At 42.2% G+C, this 24,014-nt stretch overlaps 1 protein-coding gene and 1 non-coding gene across 6 annotated transcripts in view; both read left to right on the top strand.

Annotated features, from left to right (window-relative positions):
• Positions 1–3,620: 3,620 nt before the first annotated feature.
• LOC114113313 (U6 spliceosomal RNA) lies at positions 3,621–3,727 on the top strand. Its single transcript, XR_003588374.1, has one exon. It is a non-coding gene; the product is annotated as a U6 spliceosomal RNA (small nuclear RNA).
• An 18,343-nt stretch (positions 3,728–22,070) lies between these two features.
• Positions 22,071–24,014, top strand: part of MAP3K20 (mitogen-activated protein kinase kinase kinase 20) — a 169,668-nt gene continuing 167,724 nt past the window's right edge. For 3 of the 5 annotated variants that reach the window (XM_060411103.1, XM_042243712.2, XM_027964844.3), the window contains exon 1: positions 22,071–22,150. The gene's annotated coding sequence lies outside the window, so the exon portion shown is untranslated. Of the gene's footprint in view, positions 22,151–22,180; positions 22,351–24,014 lie in introns of those variants that run through there. The other 2 variants (XM_027964845.3, XM_027964843.3) reach the window with 2 other exon arrangements.

Genomic DNA, 24,014 nt, shown 5'->3' with positions numbered 1-24,014 from the left:
GATTCCAAAGCATACTGTTAGAACAGAAACAGACTAACAGAATGAGCTTATGGTTATTCGGGGGGTGGAGAAGGGGGGAAGGACAGTTAGGGAGTCTGGGACTAGTGTGTATACACTGCTGTATTTAAAATAGATAAACAACAAGGACCTACTGTATAGCACAGGGAACTCTGCTCAATGATAAGTAACAAACCTAAATGGGAAAAGAATTTGAAAACAGATACATGTATATGAATAACAGCCTCAGTTTGCTGTACATCTGAAACTATCAACTATACTCCAACATAAAATAAAAAGTAAACAAAAAAAATTACAAAGCCTATGTTATTAACTATGAGACTTCACTATCAGCCTGTCTTATTGTCCCCAAGGAGGAAAAAGCTAAAAATAACCGAAAAAAGTTTGGGAACCAAACCATGAGATTAATTTTGCCAAAATATTGTGAGGTTTAGGAAAGAGATTTGGGAGTATTTTTCTCTGAAGTTTTCTCTTTAGAACAAAAATGTATGTGTGTGTCCCTTCATCAATATACCATATACATGTTACTGGAAGCCTTTAAGCCTTCGCCATAAATTATCCAGTCGTATTCAGGGAGGGACTTCCATTGTATTTGATATGCTTTTATCCCTGAAGCTGAGTGTCTGGTTAGCCCATGTGTGTTTTCACATTGTTTGCTATGTTTTATTTCATTAAAAACTAAATCCACTGAAATCAGAGCATTATTGAACGATGCAGATTTACTTTTTTTTTTTTTTTTTGGTAGATAAGACGGGAGAAGTGGGTTTCATTCCAGAACTGCACAGTATTTCATTTTTAAAAATCTTCCTTGAAAAAAAAAATCCTCATTGAATATAATATGTCCTCCAAAGCTTTCTTCTTTGCTGCGTATCATAGGCTCTGCTCTTTCTAGTCCAGGTTCTCCCCACCCCCTCCAGTCTGCAGATAATCCTTAGGAACCCTAAGTCACACTTTCTTCTTTATGCAGATCAACTTAATTGTATCCTACTTCTTAGCTCCAAACCTAAACATCTCCATTCTGACTGGGAATGAAGATATTGTTCAAACAGAAGACCCTCCTATCACTAGGGTCATCCTCTTTGAAAGGAAACTATAAATGACAAAAAAAAAAAAACAAAACAGTTATACTAGATAACAGCAAATGGTCTTAATTAAAACCAAAACGAGCTACCTCTCCTTCTGCCTCATAAGGGTAGGTGTCATAATTTATATCAGGGAAAGTAAACCTCTCTTCTCTAACTCTTCATTTCAGAGACTAGTGAGGAGAGAAAGAAAGACTGAAACTTCAAGCCCTCCCCAGTTCTGTGCTAAGGCATCGTTCAGCATGGGATGCATTCTCAGACATGGGAGCCTAACCAGCCATTACCTTTCATGTAAAGATAAATCCCCAGAATACACACTGACATCATTCTTCCTTTCTCTTAAAATCCCCTAAGTTATAATAAGCTTAGGGGACAGTTTTTTCCCTGCTATTTTTGACAACCCCTCAAAGACTGCAGTGATACTTTAGATGCCCTTCCTAATATCAAAGGATTTCTATCAATTTTTAATTTTTCCTGATTTTGGCCTTCTTGATAACTGTCCTCACAAGCTGTAGCAAAACTTTCATTCAAATATCCAATGGGATACTCTTCCTCAGTACCTTTTTTGGTCACCTTCTGCACACTTTTTCATTAGCTATCTTAAGTTATAACTTCACAAAATGAGAAAGAAAAGAAATCCAAGGCAAGATTTCTACTTCTGCTGTTCTGGCTAAGTCCACCATGAAAATATGTGTACAAGTTCACTGCATCTAAAGCAGGACTGCTTGTCACACTAGTTCCTCCATGTACTTGAGGTTACCATATAGTCTTCCTATTCAGGGAAGTATCCTACAGGAAAAAAATCTATGTCTCAACAATAAAGAAAATCCATGACAGCTAACTAAAATAGTCAAATCTAATTCTTCATTCTTACATATAAACAATAACTAATGATTGGGCTTCCCTCGTGACTCAGTGGTAAAGAATCTGCCTGTCAATGCAGGACACACACAGGTTTGATCCCTGATCCAGGAAGATCCCACATGCCACTGAGCAACTAGGCCCATGAGCTGCAACTACTGAAGCTCTCGAGCCCTACAGCCGGTGAGCTGCAACAAGAGAAGCCAGCACAAGGAGAAGCCGACGCTCCGCAACTGCAGGGTAGCCCTCGCTCACCACAACTAGAGAAAACGTCCACACAGCAATGAAGACCCAGCACAGTCTAAAATAAACAAATAACATTATTTTTAAAAATGATTAATTTGATCAGAGATGTCTAGGAAAACTAGTACCATAAAAGAGAAAAACTAATTCCAGAGAAAACAATTCATATAACTGAATAATGATAGTAAAAAATATTTAGCATGAAACATGACTAATAATAACAGCAACACTAACTCAAAGCCCTGTTTTAAACACTGTACATATGTTGACTTATTCAATCCAAACAAAAATCCTATTTTTATAGGTGAAGAAAATGAGGCTCAGAAAGGCTGAGTAAAACACTCAAGGTCACACAGCTCGTAAGAAGCAGACCTCAGTCAAGGTCTATCCAACCCAAAGCCCATGTTCTTAGTCCCTATGCTGTACTGTAGTCAGAGCCTTAATCTTTGAGTCTGACACGTCAAAGTCCTCATTAACATTTGTCCCAAAGGATCCACCAATCTCCCAACTTTTCATGGAATAAGACCACTCAAGGTCCACTGTGACTTGTCTAAGAAAGAGTCTGGGTAAGAACTTGAATTTGGCCTCCACTTACATACATTTTGGGAAATAAAACTACTAAAATCAGCCTATGACTTCAAGAATATCCATGAGCTTTATTTCATTACAGGATGTCAACACTAAAACTTGTGCATCTGGATCTTTCAGAACCGGAAATAATCTGAACCATCTAGAGGTGCGTAAAGCATATTCCTCCAGAGGCTGGGGGTGTTAGTCATAGATCTTAAGCTATGTAACTGAAACACTGAAACTTGTTAGAGAGGTCTGTGAAATGATCCAGATAAACTGGTTGTCTACAATGACCAAGGCTGGCTTGCGCTTAGTCGCTCAGTCATGTCTGACTCTGCAACGCCATGGACTGTAGCCCGCCAGACACCTCTGTCCATGGAGATTCTCCAGACAAGAATACTGGAGTGGGTTGCCATTTCCTTCTCCAAAGGTTGGCTCAGTGAGGTTGAATTTTGATTACTCAACTGAAATAATTCAGTAGGATTTTGCACATCTGACTTACAATTATTTTGAAATGTCCCCCACAAAAGTTTGGTAAGGTTTGCTTTACATTAATGAAGTAAAAAAACTACTATCCAGGGAACTTCCCTGGTGGTCTGGTGGCTAAGTCTCTGTGCTCCCAATGCAGGAGGGGGCCTGAGTTTGATCCCTGGTCAGAGAACTAGATCCCACATGCTGCAAATAAAGATCCTACATAGTTCAACTAAAAGATCTTTTAAAGAAAGAACTGTAAGTGGGGAAAATTATACGGAGATTTATCATTCAACCTGAATTGTAATGAATAGACTGGAACGCGTCAGGAGGATGAATTTGTGAGAGATGCAAATAGTGAAGAATCAACTCTCAGTGCTCACTTCGGCAGCACATATACTAAAATCGGGTGCCTACAGGGTAGATTAGCATGGCCCCTGTGCAAGGATGACGCGAAAATTTGTGAAGCATTCCATATTTTTAGGGAACTCAAACCAGGGCTCTGTAACCACCCAGAGGGGTGGGAGGCAGACGGGAGGTACAAGAGGGAGGAAGCATGTGTATACCTCTGGCTGATTCATGTTGATGTGTGGCAGAAACCAACACAATACTGTAATGCCATTATCCTTCAATTAAAACTAAATAAATTTTTAAAAAAGAATACACTTATATATAAATGTATCCCAATGCTCCTGCATTGGGAGCACATAAAAGAATACATCTATACATAAAAAGAAAAGAATCAACTCTCAGCAGTGTGCTTGGCAGTCCCTTGGATCTGTCTCTTGCTTAACAGTGTTTGGACGAAACAGACATGGGACACCCCTTCCTCCAGCCTCTGATGAAAGAAATTTTCACATATCGAGATACAGGGAAGTCATTCTGGTTTACACATGAGTTAATTTGAATTTTATGCTAAGTACAATAGCCTAAAACAAAACAAAACAAAAAAAACCCAATAGCCTGCTTATGGCCTATCAAACATACATTGTACAACTGCTTTAATTATTAAAGAAAAGGGCCTACTGACCAGAAGTAAATAATGTCCATGTTAAAAAGTTAAGGTTAAACACCACTTTTCCTTGGACACTGACACTGGTTCTCCTTTGATGATAAGACTCCCTTCCCAGGTGCCAAGACTGTACTGACTCACTGGGTACCTACTGCTCTGTTCTGTTTTTGTTTTTTTTTCTTTTTCTTTTTTCTGTTTGTTTGTTTTTTTAACCACACCACATGGCTTGTGGGATCTTAGTTCCCTGACTAGGGATTGAATCAGGGCCCTTGGCATGGAGTCCTAACCGCTGGACCGCCAGGGAATTCCCTGTTTTCTTTTTTTTGAAACATTGAAGTAATGTAACCCTGACTTGTTCAATGTTCTTTGTTTTCACAAGATATAAAACTATGTTGAAAACCTTGCTTCTCCAGAGCAGTTTCTCAGAGTAATCTTGGAAGCAGGATTCTGGGCTGGTCCTCAGTTCAGTTCAGTTCAGTTTAGTCGCTCAGTCATGTCTGACTCTTTGCGACCCCATGAATAGCAGCATGCCAGGCCTCCCTGTCCGTCACTGACTCCCGGAGTTCACTCAGACTCACATCCATCGAATCAGTGATGCCATCCAGCCATCTCATCCTCTGTCGTCCCCTTCTCCTCCTGCCCTCAATCCCTCCCAGCATCAGAGTCTTTTCCAATGAGTCAACTCTTCGCATGAGGTGGCCAAAGTACTGGAGTTTCAGCTTTAGCATCATTCCTTCCAGAGAAATCCCAGGGCTGATCTCCTTCAGAATGGACTGGTTGGATCTCCTTGCAGTCCAAGGGACTCTCAAGAGTCTTCTCTAACACCACAGTCCAAAAGCATCAATTCTTTGGTGCTCAGCCTTCTTCACAGTCCAACTCTCACATCCATACATGACCACAGGAAAAACCATAGCCTTGACTAGACGGACCTTAGTCGGCAAAGTAATGTCTCTGCTTTTGAATATGCTATCTAGGTTGGTCATAACTTTTCTTCCAAGGAGTAAGCGTCTTTTAATTTCATGGCTGCAATCACCATCTGCAGTGATTTTGGAGCCCAAAAAAACAAAGTCTGCCACTGTTTCCACTGTTCCCCCATCTATTTCCCATGAAGTGATCTACTGGATGCCATGATCTTCGTTTTCTGTATGTTGAGTGTTAAGCCAACTTTTTCACTCTCCTCTTTCACTTTCATCAAGAGTCAAGTGGGCCTTAGAAAGCATCACTACGAACAAAGCTAGTGGAGGTGATGGAATTCCAGTTGAGCTATTTCAAATCCTGAAAGATGATGCTGTGAAAGTGTTGCACTCAATATGCCAGCAAATTTGGAAAACTCAGCAGTGGCCACAGGACTGGAAAAAGGACCGTTTTCATTCCAATCCCAAAGAAAGGCAATGCCAAAGAATGCTCAAACTACCACACAATTGCACTCATCTCACATGCTAGTAAAGTAATGCTCAAAATTCTCCAAGCCAGGCTTCAGCAATATGTGAACCGTGAACTTCCTGGTGTTCAAGCTGGTTTTAGAAAAGGCAGAGGAACCAGAGATCAAATTGCCAACATCCGCTGGATCATGGAAAAGAAAGAGAGTTCCAGAAAAACATCTATTTCTGCTTTATTGACTATGCCAAAGCCTTTGACTGTGTGGATCATAATAAACTGTGGAAAATTCTGAAAGAGATGGGAATACCAGACCACCTAACCTGCCTCTTGAGAAATCTATATGCAGGTCAGGAAGCAACAGTTAGAACTGGACATGAAACAACAGACTGGTTCCAAATAGGAAAAGGAGTACGTCAAGGCTATATATTGTCATCCTGCTTATTTAACTTCTATGCAGAGTACATCATGAGAAACACTGGACTGGAAGAAACACAAGCTGGAATCAAGATTGCCGGGAGAAATATCAACAACCTCAGATATGCAGATGACACCACCCTTATGGCAGAAAGTGAAGAGGAGCTGAAAAGCCTCTTGATGAAAGTGAAAGTGGCTAGTCCTCAACTTGGCTCAAATTAAACTTTTCTAGTCTTATTACAGATTGTCTATTATTTTCATCAACACCTCGACCACCCTCCTACCTCTTTCTAGTCACAACTTTCAGAACCAACCCCTCAGCTATCCTCAGCCACCAGGACCAGCCACACCATTTTTTCAGCTTCTCTCCTTATTACCAATTACTCAAGAGCTCCCAGATGCTTGAGAACTATTCCACAGAGGTGGAGGCCGCAGTCCACCCCGCAGTCAACCTGTCTCTGCAGTCCTCTAACACCTACCTCTCTCTGGACTTCTATTTCCATTGGGACGATGTGGCTCTGGAGGGCAGGGGCCACTTTTTCCACGAATCAGCCAAAGAGAAGCATGAGGGCACCCAGCGGTCCCTTGAAAATACAAAACCAGTGGGGCAGCCAGCTGTGCTCTCTTCCAGGACGTGTGGAAGCTGCCCCAAGAAGAGTGGGGTAAAACCCAGGACGCCATGGGAGTTGCCATTCTCGTGAAGAAGAACTGGAACCAGGCCTTGTTGGCTCTGCAGGCCCTGGGCTCTGCCCTGGGGGAGAGCCGCGTCCTGGAGGAACAGGTGAAACACACCGAGAAGATGGCGACCACGTGATTCCCCTCTGCAGGCTGGTTGGCCCCCAGGCTGGGCGGGACGAGTTCCCCTCCAAACACTCACCCTCTAGCAGGATGAGGGGCTTCTGGAGCCCAGCCCTGGGGCCTTGGGCTCTTTAATCAACAGAAATTTATTAGAGGCCAGACGGGAAACTTGGGCAAGGCTTTGCTGGGATCCGTGCTATAGCAAGAGGGAACAAAAACAAGTAACATGTCCCTTTGCTAACTCCTCGGGAAGGAGGGTGAGCTATTTTCTCAAATGATGAGAGGATGGAGTAGATTGGAGGGTGGCGCTGGAGGGCTGGCTCAGGTGGTCTGCCCACCCCTTGATGGTGCTGTTTGCAGGGACCATGCGTGGTACTCTGCTTTTGCTCCCTGAACCTCCAGAAGTGACAGTTACATTTTGGCCTGTTTGTATCTTCTGGTTCATAATTTGCCCCCAACTGCGCATGCGTACAGTTATTTTTAATGCCTTATAGTTACTTTCTATTCTGTTGCTCAGATCAGATCATATCAGTCGCTCAGGCGTGTCCAACTCTTTGTGACCCCATGAATCGCAGCATGCCAGGCCTCCCTGTCCAGCACCATCTCCCGTTGGAGGAGACATTTGTTCAGGTGCAAGCACTCCAGTAAAGGGCCCCAGGTTCCAGTTTGTCTCATAGTGGCCTTTGAGGAGCTTCTCCTGTATCAGCACTTCTGCATGAAGTCTCTTTGCAACTTTTTGTTTTTTCAGTTGCTAAGTCATCTCTGACTCTTTTGCAACACCCGCCCCCCCCCTCCGCCCCCCCCCTCCTCCACCCGGCTCCCCCCATGACTGTAGCTGCCAGGCTTCCCTGTGCCTGAGATTTCCCAGGCAAGAATACTGGCCTGTGTTGCCATTTCCTTCTCCAGAGGATCTTCCTGACCCAGGGATCAAACCTGAGTCTCTTGCATCTCCTGAATGGGCAGGAGGATTCTTTTTTTGTTGTTGTTGTTGGGTTTTTTTTGTTTTTTTATTTTTTTTATTTTTATTTTTATTTTATTTATTTATTTTTTAGTTTTTTATTTTTTAAATTTTAAAATCTTTAATTCTTACATGCGTTCCCAAACATGAACCCCCCTCCCACCTCCCTCCCCATAACATCTCTCTGGATCATCCCCATGTACCAGCCCCAAGCATGCTGCATCCTGCGTCAGACATAGACTGGCAATTGAATTCTTACATGATAGTATACATGTTAGAATGTCATTCTCCCAAATCATCCCACCCTCTCCCTCTCCCTCTGAGTCCAAAAGTCCATTATACACATCTGTGTCTCTTTCCCTGTCTTGCATACAGGGTCGTCGTTGCCATCTTCCTAAATTCCATATATATGTGTTAGTATACTGTATTGGTGTTTTTCTTTCTGGCTTACTTCACTCTGTATAATCGGCTCCAGTTTCATCCATCTCATCAGAACTGATTCAAATGAATTCTTCTTAATGGCTGAGTAATACTCCATTGTGTATATGTACCACAGCTTGCTTATCCATTCATCTGCTGATGGACATCTAGGTTGTTTCCATGTCCTGGCTATTATAAACAGTGCTGCGATGAACATTGGGGTACATGTGTCTCTTTCAATTCTGGTTTCCTCGGTGTGTATGCCCAGAAGTGGGATTGCTGGGTCATAAGGTAGTTCTATTTGCAATTTTTAAGGAATCTCCACACTGTTCTCCATAGTGGCTGTACTAGTTTGCATTCCCACCAACAGTGTAGGAGGGTTCCCTTTTCTCCACACCCTCTCCAGCATTTATTGCTTGCAGATTTTTGGATCGCAGCCATTCTGACTGGTGTGAAGTGGTACCTCATTGTGGTTTTGATTTGCATTTCTCTAATAATGAGTGATGTTGAGCATCTTTTCATGTGTTTGTTAGCCATCCGTATGTCTTCTTTGGAGAAATGTCTATTTAGTTCTTTGGCCCATTTTTCGATTGGGTCGTTTATTTTTCTGGAATTGAGCTGCAGAAGTTGCTTGTATATTTTTGAGATTAGTTGTTTGTCAGTTGCTTCATTTGCTATTATTTTCTCCCATTCAGAAGGCTGTCTTTTCACCTTGCTTATATTTTCCTTTGTTGTGCAGAAGCTTTTAATTTTAATTAGATCCCATTTGTTTATTTTTGCTTTTATTTCCAGAATTCTGGGAGGTGGATCATAGAGGATCCTGCTGTGATTTATGTCTGAGAGTGTGTTGCCTATGTTCTCCTCTAGGAGTTTTATAGTTTCTGATCTTACATTTAGATCTTTAATCCATTTTGAGTTTATTTTTGTGTGTGGTGTTAGGAAGTGATCTAGTTTCATTCTTTTACAAGTGGTTGACCAGTTTTCCCAGCACCACTTGTTAAAGAGATTGTCTTTACTCCATTGTATATTCTTGCCTCCTTTGTCAAAGATAAGGTGTCCATATGTGTGTGGATTTATCTCTGGGCTTTCTATTTTGTTCCATTGATCTATATGTCTGTCTTTGTGCCAGTACCATACTGTCTTGATGACTGTGGCTTTGTAGTAGAGCCTGAAGTCAGGCAAGTTGATTCCTCCAGTTCCATTCTTCTTTCTCAAGATTGCTTTGGCTATTCGAGGTTTTTTGTATTTCCATACAAATCTTGAAATTATTTGTTCTAGTTCTGTGAAAAATATGGCTGGTAGCTTGATAGGGATTGCATTGAATTTGTAAATTGCTTTGGGTAGTATACTCATTTTCACTATATTGATTCTTCTGATCCATGAACATGGTATATTTCTCCATCTATTAGTGTCCTCTTTGATTTCTTTCATCAGTGTTTTATAGTTTTCTATATATAGGTCTTTAGTTTCTTTAGGTAGATATATTCCTAAGTATTTTATTCTTTTCATTGCAATGGTGAATGGAATTGTTTCCTTAATTTCTTTTTCTACTTTCTCATTATTCGTGTATAGGAATGCAAGGGTACCACTGCAGCCACTACTCAGCTTTTTAACCACCCTGGAGCCCTATCCTAAGCCTTGGAGCAGAGGGAAACAAAGTTTTTTGCAGGAAAACAAAAGAGAATTTCATAGAATCTCAAATATTACCTAAGAATACTTGCTCTAGATAGAAAATTAAATTTTAGCTCAATGTTTTCAGCTGAAATTCAACTCTTTAAGACTTCAAAAGTAAGAAAAAAGAATAAAAAGTTTCCCATAGGAAAACAGAATTTACTTACTTATGTCTTTTGTAACTCACAGGCCTACTGTGAAACTATTTAGGAACTTGGAATGTAAAATTGCATGTTGTTTAGTTATCTAAAATGCAGACATTTTTCTCTTCAAATCTTAGATTTAGTACTGAATTGCATTCAAATTAGGATTAGGATTAGGGCCAATTAAGAAAGGATAACATGTCATAAAAATAGACAGTTCTACATGGAAAATCTGTGGAAATGCAGCTTTAATTTCTCAGTGAAAATAATATCTTCGATTTGCCTTTATTATATTTCAGTACAACATAATACCATTAATTTGTTTGTATACCACTTATAAAACATGTTTGCATAAACTGTCTCATTTGAACTTGACAACAACAATCTGAGATGAATAGGCCAGTTAGGAGGGGACAGAAAGTAAAAGTGAAAGTCACTCAGTCCTGTCAGACACTTTGAGACCCCATGGACTGTAGCCTGCCAGGCTTCTCTGTCCATGGAATTCTCCAGGCAAGAATACTGGAGTGGGTAGATGTTCCCTTCTCCAGGGGATCTTCCCAACCCAGCAATCGAACCCTGGTCTCCTGCACTGCAGGTGGATTCTTTACCATCTGAGCACCAGGGAAGCGCATGAGAGGACAAGTTGTTGTCAAACCAAATGGGTCCCTAGCCCTCACACAGTAAAGCCAGTCTACTGACATCAGGTTGTGGTGAAGAAAGGTGCAGCATTTATTGCAGGGTGCCAAGCAAGGAGTTCAGGACAGCTAGTATTCAAAAGGCCCAAAACTCTATGGATTTCAGGAAAGCATTTGACAACTACAAGTTGATACTTGCCATCTATCTCTACAGAATTAAATCATGAACTGCTGCAGCTGCTGACCTTCCATTGTCAGTAAATTGTGTCCAACTCTTATGAGACCTCCTGGACTGTAGCCTGCCAGGCTCCTCTGTCCATGGGGTTATAGTCCATGGGGATTCCCAGGCAAGAATACTTGAATGGTTGCCATTTCCTCCTCCAGGAGCTCTTCCTGACCCAGAAATGTCTCCTGTATTGACAGGTGAATTCTTTATCACTGAGCCACCAGGGAAGACAACCTTCAATATCCCCTGAAAAAAATTTAGGGTGGGTGGAGCTCTGGGAAAAACTGGCAGAATAAGCCTTCAGATAGATATTTTCAGGAGACTTTATGAGCCCACTTCCTGCATCTCCTCATATCTAGAAAATAAAAAAAAAATCCATGGTGGGACTTCCCTGGCAGTCCGGTGATTAAAACTGTGCTTCCAATGCAACAGGCATGGGTTCAATCCCTAATCGGGGAACTAAGATCCCACATGTAGCCTGGTGCAACCAAAAGAAGAAGAAAAAAACATCCTTCATGCTGAGGTCTGCTCCTCATGACCTAGCAGTAACTTTCACGAGAATAGCAGCAGCCAGCTGCAAAAAATATGTGCTTGATTGAATATACTCCGCTTTCACCAAAATCACATATATACTGACCCTCTCCCTACCTCTTTGGAACAGTCTCTCAGAGCTATCTGAAATGCTGTCTCCTGGGCTGTAGTCCTCATTCTACCCCAAATAAAACTTAACTCGCAACTCTTCATGGTGTGCTTTTTTTTTTTCCAGTCGACTTTTTTTTTTTTTTCAAAGTTGTAATCAAATGCTCTACCCCTGAGCCATACCCGCAGGTTGCAGTCAACATATTTTAAAGGCGAGGTGAGGGAGGGGACTTATAGGGTTTGAGATCAGCTTGTGCATGATTCTCTGATTGGTTGATGATGAGGTTACAGGGTGGTGTCACAGGGTTTATTCATCCTCAGATACTAGCAGGTCTGGGGGCTACATGCTCATGATCAAGTAGTTAATTTCTTCCACTTGGTGATGGTTTTAGCATTTATAAAACTACTCAGGAAATGTGCATCAGATACAATTATCTAGGTACTTCAGAGAGGAGTTAAAGCACAGAATATAGGGGAGGGGTCTGGCCCAGGAAGTTCACATAGGATTACAAATTCACAGATTACAAATTCACAGATGGGGAAATTGAGATGTAGAGATTAAATAAATTTCTCAGTATGGAAAAGAAAAGATTACTGTGGGTTTATACTCAGTTAACTTTATAAGGGGGAATAGAGAGAGAGAAACTGACAGTGAGGGAAGAGAAACTATTTCCTGGAAATATTATGCAGAAACATGAAGCCTAACCTCCTGAAAAAATGATTTAAAATTGCAATACGTGAACTGCTGCTGCTGCTGCTAAGTCGCTTCAGTCGTGTCCAACTCTGTGTGACCCCATAGACGGCAGCCCACCAGGCTCCCCGTCCCTGGGATTCTCAAGGCAAGAACACTGGAGTGGGTTGTCATTTCCTTCTCCAATGCATGAAAGTGAAAAGTGAAAGCGAAGCTGCTCAGTCATGTCTGACTCTTAGCGACCCCATGGACTGCAGCCTACCAGGCTCCTCCGGCCATGGGATTTTCCAGCGAGAGTACCAGAATGGGGTGACATTGCCTTCTCCGAATATGTGAACATTAAGTAGAAATAAGTGGCATGTGAGAAGCCTCATCTCATTGAAAGTGAAAACTGGCTATAATAAGGAGGATAATGTGTGACACAAAGTCAAAAAAAGGCTTAATGAATCTCATTCTCTGATTTGAAGGTGGCATGTCTGAGTCCATTATAAAGAACAAAGTCACCCCAGAGCCTATAGGAGTCAGGGAGTCAGTGAACTGATTCGTTATAAAAGAAAATGTTTAGCACACACTTCTAACGTATCTTTATCTCTCTCTATATAGAATATATTATTTATATAAAATATCTGTTGTAAGTATATATAAATGTAATATACATTACATTTACTTGCTTTAAAATTCTAGAATCTATTTCTTTTTAGAAAATTGATACTATGCTTAACAAAATCAAATATTATGGTCATAAAATAATTTTTAATGTTAGAATATTTCTTTAACAGTGGAAAAATATCCACTGAGAATAAAAGACTTAATTTGCTTTTATAAATAGTGGTGGATTACCACCACACAATAGTGCTAACTCTGCTATTACTGTGTATTTAAAGCCAAGATGATGACTGTATTGAAAAAGAAGGAAGAGAGAATCAATAGATTATTGCTTCAATGGAGCTCACAACAGTGCTGATTAGAGAACACAAATGAATTGCATAATAGTAAAATAGCTATAAACTAGGTATGGATTTAAGCCTATGTTAAGACCATTCTTAACTGCATCGTATCTTTAGAAAACATGCACTGAAATTACAACAGCAAATTAAATCTATTCGGCCGCAAAATTTAATACATAAGAAAATAGCATTTATTAATGATCTGGAAGAGGGAGTAAATAGCATGTTAATGAAATTTGCAGATGATACTAAATTGGAAGGTGTTACAACTAGGACAGGGCCTTAATACAAGTGGACATTGAAAAGTTAGAAAAAATGGTGACCAAAAAAAAAAAAAAAAACCAAATAGAACTTATAAAAGTATTTGGTAGAAGAATTTTAACTTCAAAATAATAATATAAAAAATGTGACTTTGACATTTGATCAGGATTTTCTGATTATGATAAATGAATCCACTCTTGAGAGGTCCTGGGCCAGCTGCTGGAAAGTAGCCATTCCTTTATTCCTTCCTCTAGCCTCTTTCTAGGTAGACCAGAAAAACTATATCACCTGGTTGCAGACATTTCGCAGGCAAGCAAAATGAAGAAAATAGAGACCAGACATATCAGTTATTTAAAAATTGCATATTGAAGAGGAAAAATGGCTAGTGAAAACACTAGACTATTGGCATCATCTAATGCATGAGAAACGCTGGGGGGAAGAAGCACAAGCTGGAATCAAGACTGCCGGGAGAAATATCAACAACCTCAGATATGCAGATGACACCACCCTTATGGCAGAAAGTGAAGAGGAACTAAAAATCCTCTTAATGAAAGTGAAAGAGGAGAGTGAAAAAGTTGGCTTAAAGCTCAACATTCAGAAAACGAAGATCATGGCATCTGGTCCCATCACTTCATGGCAAATAGATGGGGAAACAGTGGGAACAGTGGCTGACTTTATTTTTGGGGCTCCAAAATCACTGCATATGGTGATTGCAGCCATGAAATTAAAAGACACTTACTCCTTGGATCGAAAGTTATGACCAACCTAGGTAGCATATTCAAAAGCAGAGACATTACGCTGCCAACAGGGGTCCATCTAGTCAAGGCTATGGTTTTTCCTGTGGTCATGTATGGATGTGAGAGCTGGACTGTGAAGAAAGCTGAGCGCCGAAGAATTGATGCTTTTGAAGTGTGGTGTTGGAGAAGACTCTTGAGAGTCCCTTGGACTGCAAGGAGATCCAACCAGTCCATTCTGAAGGAGATCAGTCCTGGGTGTTCTTTGGAAGGAATGATGCTAAAGCTGAAACTCCAGTACTTTGGCCACCTCATGCGAAGAGCTGACTCATTGGAAAAGACTCTGATGCTGGGAGGGATTGGGGGCAGGAGGAGAAGGGGACGACAGAGGATGAGATGGCTGGATGGCATCACTGACTCGATGGACATGAGTTTGGGTGAACTCCGGGAGTTGGTGATGGACAAGGAGGCCTGGCGTGCTGCGATTCATGGGGTCGCAAAGAGTCGGACACGACTGAGCAGCTGAACTGAATACACTAGTAATAGTAATAGTGAACTGAATGCTGTTTACAGTTAAGAGGGGCCATGAAAAATCTATAAACAGATATCTGGACTTCCCTGGAGGTCCAGTGGTTGAGACTCTGTCCACCAATGCAGGGTGCATGGGTTCTACCCCTGCTTCGGGAAGAGTCCATGTGCTGCAGGGCAACCAAGCTGCTGCGCCACAACTGCTGACGCCTGCGCTCTAGACTCTGCTCCGCGGAAGCCGCTGCAGTGAGCAGCCCGCGCACCATAGCTAGAGAGTAGGCCTTGATTGCTGCAACTAGAGAAAGCCCTCACACGGCAACAAAGACCCACCACAGCCATAAATAAATAAATAAAAACAAAAATTTTAAAAATCTATAGATAACTAAAAATTTTATATAAAAATGGCTGCTGTCACTTGATTCTTTGAGCAATTATTAACTGCAGCTAATAATTACCTTATGAAATACAATTCTAGCTTTTCCAGATAGCAAAAATAGAACAGTCCTCCTTCCTAATCATATGTGCCTAAATTCAAGAAATTGGTGATATTCTGAATATCACATGGGATACTATTGGTCTTCCTAGAATGTCTGGATGCTTTGGTCTGAGAATTTGGTTTATCCAGAAAAATAGCACCACATGTCTCCTGGAGGCTCTGGGGACTACAAAACCAAATAATGTATAATGTTTTAGCAGCTCATCTGGCTCTCAGATACAGTTATCTGTGGATGAAAACCTATCTCTACTGGATCTGTTAAGACAGAAATCTGTTTCAGAAATCAGACTATTGTAACATTTTATGTTTCCTTTTGATTTCAGTAACATAATCTTTGAATAGAACCTGCCAGTGCCATATCTGTGATGGAGGAAGAACAGAGTATGCTTGGGTGGACAGACGTGATGATGAGAGTGAGAGCTGATGGAGAAAAGTTTCAAGGAGGAAGGGAAGGAGCTGGTGGGAGAGGAGCAACATGAAACCCGTGGAGATAGGAGATAATGTTGGGGAGGAAAATTTGGGTGAGCTAATAGAGGGTTTTAAATATGCCTTAAGGATCTTGGACTTCATTTAGAGTGGCAGTGAGGTGTCAATAAAGATTTGTGAGTAAAGTTTTTTGAGTTTTGATATGATTCTCTTACATAATATGCTAATTATTCCTTCAAAATGCATGTTATTTTCTAACTAGATAGGCATGCCACCTACATCTTTATCCAAGTTGTAGAAATGTTGAACTGGGCAGGCTAGAGAGAACCCAGAAACATCTCTTCTTCTATTTTAAATTAATTGATTTTTGATTGTTCTGGGTCTTTGTTGCTGTGATCAGGCTTTCTGTAGATGTGGTGAGCAGGCACTAGTCTTCATTGCAGTGCACGGGCTTCTCATCGCAGTGGCTTCTCTTATTGCAGAGCAGATTCTGGGCACATGGGCTTCAGCAGTTGCAGCACATGGGCTCAGTAGTTGTGGCACACGGGCCTAGTTGCTCCATGGCATGACCAGTTGCTCCTGGTCTGGAATCTTTCCATACCAGGGATCGAACCCATGTCCCCTGCATTGGCGAATTCTTATCCACTGTACCACCAGGGAAGTCTAACAATCCTTCTAAAGAGAACACTGCAGCTTCAGTGACATCAGCACTTTGGGGGTATAGTCTCTAACAGCAATTTATTATATTATACTGTTATCAGTTAAAATCCTTTTCTGACTTATAAAGTCATCATGAGAAATTTTGACATGTTCCACTGGCAGAAGTCTTCACAGTACTCAATGATCCTAACAGAGGAAACTAGATTTGTCTCGTATGTATCTTAACTTCAATGAGTCCATGTGGCTTCCTAATGTTCACTTTCAAAGTGACTACCAGCCTTTCATTTAATAGTGCCATTTAATAATAACTCTAGAATCTTGCCAGAAAACAAAACCAACTGTCATTTCTTTGGGGAAGGAGCACATGAGTTTCTTGCAATAATGTAGGGCCAAGGGCAAACAAAAATGGCAGGCTCAGTGTCTTAGATCTAGGATTTTTAAAGATGAGCACAGCAAACAATAGCAAGAGTGAGCAGTGAATAGGACCCCAGATTCAGTACCTAGGCCTTTATCATCCCACATAACCGTCAAGCAGCATTGTCCCAGCTAAGTCACAGCTGCTTAGGGACAGGACTGGCACCACATTCCAGAACTTCTAATGTCTAGCATCCTGCTCAACACAGCTGTCCCATGATGCTGCCTCTTGAGGCAAAGCACAGAGCAATGAACTCTCCCAAAGAGTATCTTTAAATTCCAAGATGGCAATTCTCAAAATGCAGCCCAGAAACCCTTTGTCTGTAAGGTCAAAGCTCTTCTCATAAGAATACTAAGACGTTATTTTTACTGTCCTCCTTTTGAGTGTATGGCAGAATCTTCCACAGGGTAAATGTAACGTGATCCTGGAATAGATTTAATGCAGAAGCAGATATGAGAATCCAGCTGTTCTATTAGGCCAGATATTAAAGAGATTTGAAAAAATATAAAACAATGACACTTCTCTCACTAGCTTTTTTATTTTGGATAATAGCTCTTTTTCACTAAAATATGTTATTCACATTAATCTATGGCTTTATTGTTTTTAAATGAAATTAACAGATTTCAGTTTTAATTTCTTATATGATAAATATTGACAGGTTACAACAGGTATAACTCACATAAACAAAAGTTATTTGACATCCTCAAGGACTTATTTACTTATATAAATCTATTTTAAAATTTATTTATTTTGAAATACAGTTGATGTGCAATATTATGTTAGTTTCACGAAATAAAGTGATTTGACATGTGCATACAATATGAAATGATCATTGCAGTAAGTCTGTCCCCACACAAAGTTACACTATTACTGACCATACACTATCACTATTACTAGTGTATTCAGTTCAGCTCAGTTCAGTCGCTCAGACGTGTCCAACTCTTTGCGACCCCATGAATCACAGCACGCCAGGCCTCCCTGTCCATCCCCGGAGTTCACTCAGACTCATGTCCATCGAGTCAGTGATGCCATCCAGCCATCTCATCCTCTGTCCCCTTCTCCTCCTGCCCACAATCCCTCCCAGCATCAGAGTCTTTTCCAATGAGTCAACTCTTCGCATGAGGTGGCCAAAGTACTGGAGTTTCAGCTTTAAGCATCATTCCTTCCAAAGAAATCCCAGGGCTGATCTCCTTCAGAATGGACTTGCAGTCCAAGGGACTCTCAAGAGTCTTCTCCAACACCACAGTTCAAAAGCATCAATTCTTCGGCACTCAGCTTTCTTCTACCCATACACTATTATTGACCATATATCTTATGCTATATATTACATCGCATGGCTTATTTATTTTATCTCAAGGATTTTTAAGAATGTAAAGAAATCCTGAGACCAAATAGTTGGAGAACTCCTTAATCTAAAAGAATAAGCTCTAAAGTTTGTGTCTTGCTCCATGAGGGAAGATAAGTTGCCTAAGATTTCCAAGACTTCTTCCTGCCCTACAGCATAGGATGATTATTTAAACTGCCTCGTTGGGTTATTTTGAAGATAAGGTGGTGTGAGCTTGTGTAAAACTCTTAGCTCAGTGCAGGGGACATGAGGTCTCAGAAAATATTAGCCATCACTGTTATTATTATTGCTATGGCTACTATTATTACAACCACTATGAGGATTATTATTCCCTCTTGGCAATGTCTTTTACTCAGCTACTAGGGGATTTAGTCTTTGAACTTGTTAAATGTTCTTGGGCCTTTGTACTTGCTGTTTCCTTCACCTAGAATAGCTTTCCTACCTTTCTGTCCAGCAAATTCTCAACATCATTCTCATATGGACTTAGGGCTTCTTTTCCTTGGAAGCCTTTATTGACTTGCAGAAACTGTGCCAGGTGCCCTGCTGTGGGTCCGGGTATTTGCTCACTTAGCACACTACTTGTATCTTTACTGGCTTTTCCATGGCACTCTGAAAGTAGGGACCATATTTGTGTCACTGCTACAATCAAAAAGCTCAGCACAGTGCCTGCCATTCAGTAAATGCTTGTTGAATTAATTTTGTAAAAGTCTCCAATTTCTATTCTTGACCTACTGCTCCTTTCATGTCCTAGAAAACCTAAGCAAATTTGGTACCCGAAATACTCTTGTGAGTCCTTTAGTCCTCAAAGTTGATGTGAAATCTAAGCTCAGAAAATGACCTAGGGTTCATCTGTGAGTTTAAGGTAAAGGCTACTTATCTTAAAAGATGCTTGATTGTATGTCCTTTTTCCTGGGGATCCAAAATTGCGCAGGAGGTAAAACATCAACTTTTGTGTTAAAGTTGGTCAATTCTTAGTTATGATTCAAACACAAGTCAGTCACATCTAAGACGGACACCTGAGGTGGCTAGAAAAAAATGCTCCAATGTACAAGCATGACAGGTCTTATCGCTACGAGAAGAGTGAAGAATACTCAGAATGCTTTCTGCCTTTCAAGTTGCCTTTCCTTCCATTCTTAGTGGAAGGTCTGCCTGCACTTCTCTGATCCACTGATAGCAGCTCCGGAATTTCTATTTTAGAGGAACTTAGTGGCAATCTGATTGAATAGGGGGCTAGGAGACTTTTAAGCTATATTTGCATAGCAAATACTGATTTTTTACTGACATTGCCTGTTTATTTTGGAGGGTATTCTTGGATATAAGAGGGTGCTAAGGACTTCTAACTCACCCCACTGCTGAAAGTACATCTATTTTTAGTTCAGAGACATGTGAAATAAAGGAATAGGAAAGCTTGATAAGAGAGGTTTGACTAGCTCTCCTTTGTTATGGCTATTTACATTTGTAAACTTATACTCTGCCTGGTAAGAATTAACCAATATGCTTTAAAAAAGATTTGAAAGTCTGAAAAAGCAGAGTTGACCTTGGGAATAAAAATTGACCATAGGAATAAACACTAGAGTATATTTATTAAGTTTGGGACCTAAAGAGATCAGTATAGCCATAAGGAAACAGGCAAGTTGACCCAAGAAAAATCAGACTTGAAGAAATCAGTTTATTACACAATTGTTATATATTTCTTTCAACTATAAACAGATACAATAGAATATATGACTTCAAGGACCTTGCAATCTAGCTGGGAAGACAAGAGAATGCCTACAGGGTTATCCTTTCAGCATATCTATGAGACTACCCTTTAGTATTCACTGTTCCTGCTGGTTATTCTCTTAGCCTAATTAACTGAGGAAAAATAAAAGGAAGAAAAGAATAGGTGGAAAGGAAGGGGATTGTGGCTAAAAATATTGTGACATATGCTCCAAATTTAAAGCAGTATTATTCAGAAATTTAAAGCTGGAAACTTCAGCTAACATTTGATGGACAATATTGTTTTGCAGGGAAGAAAACTGACGCGAATCTAGCAAAATACTCCAGCTGATAACTGACAGGCCTAAAACCAGAAGTCAGGTTCTCTGTTCCCATACCAGTGTCCTTTCCATTACAATCTAGTGCCTTTGAAGGTGAGGTAAAATAACCGGAGTCACTCTATACCTGCTGCTGCTGCTGCTGCTGCTAAGTCGCTTCAGTCGTGTCTGACTCTGTGTGACCTCATAGATGGCAGCCCACCAGGCTCCCCTGTCCCTGGGTTTCTCCAGGCAAGAGCCCTGGAGTGGGGTGCCATTTCCTTCTTCAATGCAGGAAAGTGAAAAGTGAGAGTGAGGTCACTCAGTCGTGCCCGACCCTCAGCGACCCCATGGACTGCAGCCTTCCAGGCTCCTCCATCCATGGGATTCACTAGGCAAGAGTACTGGAGTGGGATATAGGATGCTTGGGGCTGATGCACTGGGATGACCCAGAGAGATGGTATGGGGAGGGAGGTGGGAGGGGGGTTCAGGGTTTGGAACACTATACACCCGTGGCGGATTCATGTTGATGTATGGCAAAACCAATACAATATCGTAAAGTGAAAAAATAAAATAAAATAAAAAATAAAATAAAATTTGAACAACAACAAAAAAAGAGCACTGGAGTGGGTTGCCATTGCCCTCTCCACACTCCATACCTAGGTCTGTGCTAAAGAGCCTTAGTTTTTCCTGTAATGGTTAGATGGTTTATGGAATTCTTTGATTACCTATACCAGAGTTTTGTTTTTCATTTTTAGCATGACAGTTTTCACTAATCCTAATTTTCAGTTCCCCAAATAGAATCAATCTATCAATGCTAAAATTTCCAGTTCTTAATCAAAGGGAAAATTCAAATAATTAATCTGAATCACAGACTAGAAAGTGGGTTTTTTTTTTCACTCATATCTCCTCTTTGATATTTTTAACTATATGAATGGTTTAGAAATTTTGTATTTCCCTCCCGACCACTTTTCTGAATCGGTTTCCCATTTCAACTGTGGCATCTCTACTGGTTTTTCCTCCCATGACCTCAAACTCAACAGAAAGCCAGCTCCTAGTCTGCTTATCTCTATTTTTGTCAATGACACCATCATTCTTCCAGTCACCCAGGTCTGAAATCTTGGCATCATCTCTGACTTTTTCTTCTTTTCACTTCTAGTGGATCACCAGTTCTTGTGGCTTCTTCCTGAAACATGTCTCTCAAGTCCGTTTCTTCTTTTCTAATTCTATTCTGTATGCGCCAAGTCCTGATAACCTCATAACCAGGTGGTCACCATATGCTGCTTCCTGGTTTTGCCCTAGCAACCCATCCTGCATCTACTGTGGACTGCTCGAAATCACCATTAAAAAAAAAAACAAAAAAACAACCCACAAAAGCTATTTCATTCCTTGGAGTCTTAACTTTCCCCAGTTCCTCTGTGTCCGTAGATGATAAAACTCAAACTCAGTGAGCCCTGGATTGTGCTGCCCGTATCTTTGGAACCTCGTCTCCCGTTTGCTTCATAGAACCATCCTCCTCACTGATCGTAACTTCTCTCCCCGGTGCTGGTTTCCACCCTTTACTCACCCCTGGAATGCATTCTAGTTTCATCTGAAATCGGCTTCGCTAACGTCAGCAACCAGGGGAACAGACCAGGACCCCTCCTCAAAATTACGCAGGTTATCTACTGATAATTTCATTGAAGCAGCTTTCAGCCCTATCTCCCTAGAAATATCTGTACACGTCGGTCCTCTTCCCAAGTGGATAATTAACTTCTGGCCCGCACGAGGCAACCTCCCTTGTCTTTGTATCCCAGCGCTTTTTTCATAGTAAATGTTTATGGATAAGGATGGGTTGAGTGCAAAGATGTGAAGGCACAAAGGGGCGCAGAGACATACCCCCTCTCCCCGCGCCCCCACGGTATGGGGTGCCGTGTGAAGCCTGCGGCGGCCTGGCAGGGTTCCAGGGCCCGGGACGCAAGGTGCCCTAGGGGGCCAGCCCGGGAGCCGGAGCGCCCTCCCCCGCCTGGCTGTCTGGCGCGTCTGCGGGGCGGCCAGCCGGGCGTGCGTGCGGGACGCCTGCAGGGAGGCCCGGCGGTTCCGCGCTCGGAGGTAGGTGGTGCTGTTGCTGTGGCTGTCTTCCTCATTGGCGCGGGGCGGAGAGGCGGAATGTTCAACTCCTGACTCGGGCGGAAGCGTGGGAGCCGCGCCGCGGGCAGCCGTCCCCTCGAACCCCGGTGGCCGTCCCTGCCCTCGCCGCGCGCGGGGCCTCGGCGCCCCCGGCTCTTGCTCGCGCCCGGCCTGGGAGCCAGGTAAGCGGCCGGGCCGGAGGCCGCGGGGGAGCGGGTGGGGGGCAGGCCCATCGCGACCGCGACTCGTCCCGGCGTCGCGGGCCCAGGCCCTGCCGCGGTCGATCCGGAGCCGGCGTCCCGGGCTCCCGCGGCCTTGCGCAGCCGGGAGCGGCTCGGGAAGTTCGCGCGGATCCGACGCAGAAGTTGGCGCCCGGAAGAGCGGGGCGCAGCCGGGGCGTCTCCGGCCGTCTCGGCCAGCCGTGCGGCGCCTCCGGGTCGCCGCCTTCCCTCCCCGGACGCCAGAGCGCCGGCCTCGCCGGCGGTGACCCGAGCGTCTCTCGCGAGGCGAGGCGCGAGTCTCCCAAATCAGCGCAGGGTGCAGGCCGCTTCCCGGCGGAGGTGTTCGCGGGCGAGGAGAGCCCACTAACTTCTGCTTTCCTGCCAGCCGGCCCAGGAGCTCGCATCCCGCCCAGGGCGAGCGCGCCAGCCCTGCGCCGTGAGCGTGGAGCCCGCGCCCTCCCGCACTTCGAGGGGCCCCCGAGCCTCCCGCGGGCGCCAGGGTGGCCCCTTTGCCGACCCGCTGGCGTCTCGGATTCCTGGGCCCGGGAAAGTGCACCAGGCCTGAGGGTAAAGGCTGAGGCGGCCGCCAAGCCGCGTTGGCTCCTGACAGCTTGCAGACAAACTTTAACACAAAACTGACCAGAGGACATCGAGTTGCTTACTGAACGGGGCAATCGTTGTTAGAGTGCTGAAAATGTTCGTTTCTGATGCGCCTCTGGGTCTTGCATAAGCACTGTTCATAGGGAAACTTAATTACTATTTTTCTTACTTTCTTTAATAATGAAAGCAACACCATTTAGCGTCCTATTCCAGAGATATTACAATAAGCAGCTTCTCATGAATGATAGTGAATTAGAATCGACTTACAAAATTAATTCAATGATTTTTGAGCTAAGGTGGTTGTTAAAGTATATTCATATTTTAATCTTAAAGCTGTTCTAGGAGAAACCTTGCTCTCCTGACCCTCCGTTGAAATGAACAGCTAGGATTCCGTGGAACCAAACCGACAGACACATTTAGACAAAATGTAAACAGGAGATCCAAGACAGTTAATGTCTTCTTTGTAGCAGGCCCATCGCCACAATGAAATATCATGTTGTTTTTTGACTTTCAAAAAATATGGAATGGCTTCATTTTAATTATAGTTTTAGTCATTTGTGGAGCCTTTGTTTTCTGTTCCTCTACAATAGTGAGAGATTTGGGAGATTGTAAATGAATGCGAATTTAGTTTGTTTGGAAAGAGGGAATTAAGATAAAGAAACATAGTCTTTCAGAGCAATGTGTACTGTTTAGTCTTTCGCAATTTAATTTTTATTATAACTTTTTGGAGGTTATTTTGAGAGTTTTTTTAAACTGGAAAATATTTTTGTTTATATCAAAAGTTTTAGTGGTAATAATTCCAGAGTAAATGACCATAATGGCAAGGACATTTTTTTCTTGTCTAGGAAAGCAAACAGATGATTGATCTCTTTTCCTTATTCTTGCAGGGAACACATAAGGACAAATTAAAAAGAGAGAAATATCCAAATATTAAGCACTGAGGATTTGGATCTAAAAATGGATGGTCAAAGATCTTGGGAACTAAGGGACCTTCTTGCCAAATAAGGATACTTGGCAGGCTGCAC

The sequence above is a fragment of the Ovis aries genome, chromosome 2 (genome assembly GCF_016772045.2).
Source record: "Ovis aries strain OAR_USU_Benz2616 breed Rambouillet chromosome 2, ARS-UI_Ramb_v3.0, whole genome shotgun sequence".
NCBI classification, from domain to species: Eukaryota; Metazoa; Chordata; class Mammalia; order Artiodactyla; family Bovidae; genus Ovis; species Ovis aries.
This window is presented reverse-complemented; position numbering and strand designations above follow the sequence as displayed.